The 7,963-nt window shown below is 43.3% G+C and overlaps 1 long non-coding RNA gene across 1 annotated transcript in view; it reads left to right on the plus strand.

The window, feature by feature from the left end:
• Positions 1-7,963, plus strand: part of LOC111169884 (uncharacterized) — a 45,044-nt gene that overhangs the window by 9,589 nt on the left and 27,492 nt on the right. Inside the window, exon 2 of the long non-coding RNA XR_002643303.3 lies at positions 4,180-4,404. This is a non-coding gene — a long non-coding RNA (uncharacterized LOC111169884). The remainder of the gene's footprint in view (positions 1-4,179; positions 4,405-7,963) is intronic.

The following is a 7,963-nucleotide window of genomic DNA, read 5'->3' on the forward strand; positions in this document are numbered from 1 at the left end:
TCTTGTTTCTAGTTGTGGCCTTTTCTATTCTGCCTAGAGAAGTTCCTTTACCATTTGTCGTAAAGCTGGTATGGTGGTGCTGAATTCTTTTAGCTTTTTCTTGCCTGTAAAAGTTTTGATTTCTCTGTCAAATTTGAACAAGAGCCTTGCTGGATAGAGGATTCTTGGTTGTAGGTTTTTCCCTCATCACTTTAAATATATCATGCCACTCCCTTCTGGCCTACAGAGTTTCTGCTAAAAAAATCAGCTGATAGCCTTATAGGGATTCCCTTGTATGTTATTTGTTGCTTTTCCCTTGTTGCTTTTAATATTTTCTCTTTATTTTTAATTTTGTCAACTTGATTACTATGTGTCTTGGTGTGTTCCTCCTTAGGTTAATCCTGTATGGGACTCTCTGCACTTTCCAGACTTGGCTGACTGTTTCCTTTCCCAGGTCAGGGAAGTTTTCAGCTATTATCTCTTATTTTCTCAGGCCCTTTCTCTCTCTTTTCCTTCTGGGACTCCTATAATGTGGATGTCATTTGTGATTGATGTTGTCCCAGAGGTCTCTTAAAATGTCCTCATTTCTTTTCATTCTTTTTTCTTTATTCTGTTCCTTGGCAGTGATTTCTACCACTCTGTCTTCCAGCTCACTTACTCGTTCTTCTGCCTTATTTATTCTGCTATTGATTCCTTCTAGTGTATTTTTCATTTCAATTACTATATTCTGTAACTCTGGCTGTTCTTTATATTTTCTAACTATTTGTTAAAAACTTCTTGTAACTTCTCACTCTTTGCATCCATTCTTTTCCTGAGTTCTTGGATCATCTACGATCATTGCTCTGAACTCTTTCTCGGGTAGATTTGCCTATCTCCACTTTATGTAGTTATTCTACTGGGGTTTTATCTTGTTTCTTTTCTGGAACATATTCCTCTGCCATCTCATCTTGTCTAAATTTCTGTTTGTATTTTTTTTTTAAAGATTTTTTGTTGTTTTTGTTGTGGACCATTTTTAAAGTCTTTATTGAATTGTTATAGTATTACTTCTGTTTTATGGGGTTTTTTTGGCTGTGAAGCACGTAAGATCTTAGCTCCCCAACCATGGATGGAACGTGCACCCCCTGCATTGGAAGGTGAAGTCTTAACCACTGGACTGCCGGGGAAGTCCCACTGTTTGTATTTTTATGTATGCAGCAGGTTAGTTATGTTTCTCGACTTTGGAGAAGTGGCCTTCTGTAGGGAATTTCCTCTGTGTCCCAGCAGTACACTCCCCTCTCATCACATGAGGGCGAGTGACCAGCTGATCCCAGGAGAATGTCTGACCTGTGTTTGCATATTCAGGTTCGCAGGCTGCAGGATTGTAGTTTTCTTGCTTCTGTTGTCTGCCCCCTGGTGGGTGAGCCTGGTTTAGAGGCTCGTGCAGCCTTCCTGGTGGGAGGGCCCAGTGCCTGCCCACTGTTGGTTTTAGCTGGGTCTTGGCCATCTGGTGGGGCAGGGCTGTGTCAACTGCTGTGTCTAGAGGTTGCTGTGGGCTCAGGAAGTCCTTAGGCAGCCTGTCTGCTGGTGGGTGGGCCTGTGTTCCCGCCCTGTTGATTGTTTGGTCCCAGCACTGGAGCCACAGGCTGTTGGGTGGGGCCAGGTCTTGGTGCCAAAACGTCGGCCTCTAGGAGAGCTCACACTGATGAATACTCCCTGATACCTCTGCCACCAGGTCCTTGTCCCCAGAGTGAGTCACAGCAGCCCCTCACCTCCCACAGAGACCCTCCAAGACCAGCAGGTAGGTCTGGCCCAGGATCCCATGACGTCACCGCTCTTTCCCTGGGTCCCAGTACACATGAGACCTCACGTTCACCCTCCAAGAGTGGAGTCTCTGCCTCCCCCAGTTCTGTGGAGTGCCTGCCATCAAGCCCTGCTGGCTTTCAAAGCCAAATGCTCTGGGGACTCCTCCTGCCAATGCTAGACCCTCAGGCTGTGGAGCCTGACGTGGGGCTCAGAACTCTGACTCCTGTGGGAGAACTTCTGCGATATTATTATTTTCCAGTTTGTGGGTCACCTCTGGGGGGGTATGGGATTTGATTATATTGTGAGCACACACCTCCTACCATCTCATTGTGAGATCTTCTTTATGTCTTTGGATGTAGACTTTCTTTTTTTGTTAGACTCCAGTCTTTTTTAACAATGGTTGTTCAGCAGTTAGTTGTAATTTTGGTGTGCTCATGAGAGGAGGTGAGCTCAAGGTCATTCTACTCCATCACCTTGTTCAGAAAGCTGTGGCTTAACTTTTGATTATTAAATGGATTAAATAAAAACTCTATCATGACTGTATGTTCAAGAATTCCAATCTCTGGGAATGTCTTTCTTTTTTGTCTTTCCAAGAGGTGATTATTTTTCTCCCAAGTGCTGCTGGGGAGTGTTCTCTACTGTGACTTTTCTGGAATTTCACAGAAATATAAAATGTGAGGGCTTTGCCTGCGTGTGATTCATAGGCAAGCCGTGTCTCCTTAGGAAAGTTTGAATCATATTTTCAATATACATTTTTTAAAACTTTTATTATTGTTAAGCGTTTACGGCTGGCTCTGTTTCTTCTCGTCAGCTTCTCACCCTTTCAAGGTGATATCATGTACCAGACCCCAACTCAGAGAGAGGGGCCAGGCTGCAGTTGGAGGTGGACAGTCCCCCTGTTGAGGGCATGGCTGAAGAAACAAATCTCTGGAGAGGCTGAGGAACTGTGCTTTTAATTCCTTGGTAGTTAAGGATGTACTGCACTCATTACCTCCAAACTTCTGGAAGCCCAGTCATTTACCACAGTGCCCTATTGCTTTATCATAGGAGAAAAGCTATGATAAAGGAGGTGACTGAGGACTTAAGTCTAAGCCCCAGAACTGTCGCTGAGTCAGCTTGGTTAAGTCACAATCTCTAGAATATAAACTGTGGAAAGGAACAACCCGATGTGAAGTATTTTCTATGCCTAGGGAGTGGGATAAAGTTGTGCAGTGGTCTTACAAGATGCTATCTTTAGTCATTAAGATCCGATCACTTCTGCAGTGAATGGGTAGTAGATGTATGATGGCTTTGATGAATTATGGTTTTCTTTGCTATTTCTGAGAATGTTGTAGCTTAGCTGTGTCTGAACATGAACACCAATTTACAAGATACATGAGTCATGGAAGAGCCCCTTCCAGCATCCTTCTCCAAAGGGCCGGGCCAAGCCTGCAGCCAGACATTAGTCAGTGATTGTCAGAGACCCGCATGCAAAATGTAAATGCCACCTGAATGTACTCTTGTTCTCTTTTTCCTGACGAGTAGATTCTCACTTCACTGAGACTCTACTGTGTGTCAGACAGTGTGCTAAGGATAGCGAACAGGACATGATCCCCTGCCCTCAAGAGGCTCACAGTCTGTACAGTGGAGACACATAAGCAAACAGGAAATTGTGGCCCAGCGTGATAAGCCACATCTGGTGGAAAGTGCCGGGCCCAGGGCCTGAGAAGAGAGAAGTTAATGCTGGAGTTAGAGCTGCCACAAGATGAGTCAAGAGGAAGAAGAACAACGGAAATCTACAGTAAATAGTGAGGCACCTGTATCCTAAAGAAGAAAAATTAGCTCACAGAGGTCAAAAGGGGCCCCAGAGTCCCCTGTATACCAGAAGTGTTTTGCAGGGGGCTGGCCCTTACTGTAAGGTTCAGGAGCAAGGGCTTCCAGATGCAAGAGAGGAGCTAGTGGGAGTCCTGGTTTCTGCTCCTAGCTTGGATGCTCTCTGCCTATTTTCTCAGACTCAGTTTCCCTATCTGAAAATAGGTTTAGAACTGATGATCTCTGCAAGCTATCTTCTGGGTGGGACATCCTATGGCTGCTTAATATTTGAAAGTGGTACAAAACAGCATCACCTCAAATGTTCACTGCAGGTTATCTCCCTGTATATGTGGTTGTATCACTTTATGATATAATTAGTTTTGCTTGTGTACCCATTGTAAACAGCAGAGTATGAAGGGGGTGGATGTGAAAAAAAAAAAAAAGGGCAAGCCAGAGAGAAAAACAAAAAAGAGAATGGATTGGGAGTGTGCGACTTGGGGTGGAAAATGACACCTCTTTTAACTCTTGACCACTTATCATGCCAAGGCAACCCAATACTGTCCTGGGATGGGATGGATGAGGGCCACTCATCCTTCACAAATTTTATACTTCTTCTATCATCCTCAGTGTACAACATCTAAAACAAGGATGCGCATTAGTTAACTGGAATCTGACGCGGATGAAATCCAAGTCCCACTTCCATTGGATCTGAGCCACACTCACTAAGCAATGACACAAGACATGAAGCATGTGGAGTGAGAATCGAGTGCATAAACAAGGCACTGGAATCTTGAAGGATCTCAGTGAAAGAAGCTGCCAGCCTCGTCACCTTAATAAAGCCAGCTAGACCAGGTGAGGGTGGAGGTGTGTGCATGTGTTTTTTCTCTAAGTATCTGTTTTGTTCCTTGAGTTAAAAAGCAACCAACAGCCTGTGTCTGTCTTAAAAATAAAGAGAACACCCAACAATGAAAGATGTGCCAGAAGGAAAAAGAAGAGACAGTAGCATAAAAATCTGTGAAGTGGTTGTGTAGATGGAGGAGGGGAAGCTGATGTCAGTGAGGGTGATGGGGAGGAATCCTCTTTCAACAAATATTCAGAGTTTCGCAGTTGGCTTTGCACTCACTGCTGGACACTCAGAGATGAAACAGTCAGTCACTGTCCTGCTAAAGCAGAAGGAGGAGACGGAGACAACACACAGGTAAGAACCAAACCCTGTGCTGTGAACGCTACATTCTTACCACTTGGAGCGTTGCCATGGACCAGCAGCAGCATCTGAGTGTTTGTTCGAAATGCACAGTCCTTGGCTCCAGAATCAGCATCTACGTTTTAATAGGAACGCAGAAGTTTTAGAAGCACTGCTCCATGTGGTGAGGGGCTGTGGGTAGCATGGGGTTAGGAGGAGAAGGACTGACTGGCTTAGAAGGTCAGGGAAGGCTTCCCAGAGGAAGTGACATTTGTGCCAGGTCTTCAAAGATGAGTAGGAACTTACTGGTTTGAAAAGAGGGGGAAGGAAATTTCTAGTAGAGGGAGCGGTAGGATGAATAAGTAGCTGACGGAGAGGGGAGGCTGAACTGGAAACATAGGCTGGAATCTGATTTCGACAGTAAGTATCTGCCATATTAAGGAACTTATATTTCTTTGTTTCCTAAGCATGGAAATCAAGGAAGGAGGGAGAATATTCTCCAGGCACCAGGCTGATGTTTAATCAGTGGCAGGGTGTTCAATGCACATTAGAGTTACTGATGACCTTGTTCACAGTGGAAATATGTTTTTGGGGATGACTAGTGATCTCCAGGTTTGCTCACCAAGGGTGGGAGTTTGCATGAATTTGAAAGGAAACAAAAGAAAATTTCAATCTAAGGGCACTTTTTAAATTTTCTTAGAGGCAAAGTAGCAACTGTTTAATCTTTTAAACAACCTCATGAAAAGCCAAGGCAGATAGAGAATACCTGCCACACTTTAACTAAAACTCAGTTCTAACTCAGGATCAACGGTCTGGTGTTCTGATAACGACTGTTGATCAGTGTGCCAGACCAGCAGGATGTTGAATCGTTGCCCAGGATCCTGGCTCTGGGTGTGATTACCGTCGTCGTGCAGTCCTAGGCCTTCCTTTGTCTTCCAGCTGGCTGGATCCGTTCAATGGTGAGCCAGAGAAACCCACAGGGCTTTTAAAAGTGGCAGAAAACATTTGTCCTACTCTACTATTATAATGATTATTGATTTCTTAAGTGGTCCTGTGTGTGTGAAATAAGACAGTGCATCAGATCTAGTATGGATAATTCAGGCACGTCTCACTTTTACAGATAAACTTGTCCTGGCACCTAAAGGTGCCTTATTGTATCAAAAGTCCTTGGGCCATTGGGACTATTAACTGGAGGGTAAAGTGTGTGAGAAGTAAAAAGCAGAGCATTAGCAGGGAGGAGAAAATCATGCTGCAATGTGCGGAAGTGGGGAAAAAAAAGTGGAGGCTTCTATACCAGCACCCACTAGATGCTGGCACCATGATGAATGCTTTACCGTGCTCTCCTCTTATTCGTTCCATAGCCCTACAAGATAGCTGTCCTTGGCCCCAGTTTCAAAGGAGGAACCTGGGGCTCAGTGAAGGTGGTTGTTAGGATCCCATAGCCAGGATGTGCAGAGCTTGGATTCAAGTCTACGTCAGACTTATTGTTGACCACAGTCCACTGCCCCCCACTTCCTGGAGTAGACTGCACTGTCACTCAGAAGTGTCTAATAGCCTGCAAGTTTGTCTAGCCTGGAAGATTGACCAAAACAGCAGAAGACACAAACTCCACATAGATAAGAGATTATTGAACAGTGATTGTTAAATTATATAAAATTTATAAATTATATAAGCATATATAATAATTATTTTCCTTTAAAAAACTTCACTGTACAAGAGCCTCAGCATAGGTTTTACACATCCAGCTTTTTTTTTTTTTTTTTTCCTGCATTGGGTCTTTGTTGCTGCGTGAGGGCTTTTCTCTAGTTGTGGCGAGCGGGGGCTACTCTTCGTTGCGGTGATTGGGCTTCTCATTGTGGTGGCTTCTCTTGTTGCAGAGCACGGGATCTAGGCACACAGGCTTCTGTAGTTGTGGCATGTGGGCTCAGTAGTTGTGGCTTGCAGGCTTTGGAGCGCAGGCTCAATAGTTGTGGCATACGGACTTAGTTGCTCCATGGCATGTGGGATCTTCCCAGATCAGGAATCGAACCCATGTCCCCCGCATAAGCAGGCAGATTCTTAACTACTGCGCCACCAGGGAAGTCCCCACATCCAGCTTTTAAATGCACTTAAGATGATCTGTTTAGATGTTTAGTTTGTAGTTTTTCCAGAACACAGTTTTCATGTCTCCATTTTACAGATGAATGAGTATTTCACATAAAGGCAAATCTATGGATCCATTTGGTTCCTTGAGACACTGGTAATAGTAGATCAGTGAGCATCTATCTATCACTTATTCATTAAAGATGCTGTGGATCTAAATCCTGGAAGAGAAACAATGAGGGACCCAGGTCCTGCTCTAAAGAGGTCTCTCTCCAGCAGGGAGCTAAATCAAACAAGTGAAGAATTAAGTAAAAGAGGTTTTTTGGTTTGTTTAATGTTAGTGACGATAGGAAAAAATTAGAGAGATAAAGGTTTTACCAGCCTAAATAGTATTCAGATGATACTTACTATAAAGACTCAGAAAGGAGTTATGGGATAAGGTACAGAAAGGTTAGGCAAAGCTTTGCAAAGCCAAACATGTCACTAAGTTTAAAAGGGAGATAAATGTTGAAAGGAAAAAAGAGGTTGTATATATTGGGCCCAAACAAAGGTATAGAGGAAGACGTATTTAGAGAAGAGTAAGTGGATTAATTTGAATTTGAAGAAACATTTGCAATTGGAGTACAGATTGTTAAATCAGAAGATGCAAGCCGGAGCCAAACTATGAAGAAGGCCTTGAAAGACCTATGCAGCAATTCTACTGTCTCTCTTTAAGTATGGCAGCCACCAAAGGTTTTTGTTTTTCCCCAAACCGTCCCAGTTTACCCCTTAACCCATTCCTTAGTTTGTTTGTCATCTTTAAGTGGGACATATCTGAGGGGGGGTTGTTTTCTCTTTTTTTTTTTCTTTCCACATATCTAGAATATAATACCTTAAACTAAGGGGAGAAAAGGAAATATTATCAACAGTAACAATCTAAAGTTTGTTCTAAGACAAACTTTGTAGTAGCCTTACATGAATAGATTTTTGTTGTTGTTTATGACTTTTCAGAATTACATTGATCTTTTCCTTAGGTTACCAAGATGTCCCAAGCATTGCATCTGTTTCATTTCCGATAACCTCTCTTTGCTTCCCTGTGTTGGATTTCTACATTGCATCTGATGCTTCTGTCTGATTTTCTCACACAGATTCTTTCATATGAATCAA

This window comes from Delphinapterus leucas, chromosome 16 (genome assembly GCF_059928025.1).
Source record: "Delphinapterus leucas isolate spDelLeu-1000000601 "Yukka" chromosome 16, BTC_Dleu_Yukka2, whole genome shotgun sequence".
Taxonomy (NCBI): Eukaryota; Metazoa; Chordata; class Mammalia; order Artiodactyla; family Monodontidae; genus Delphinapterus; species Delphinapterus leucas.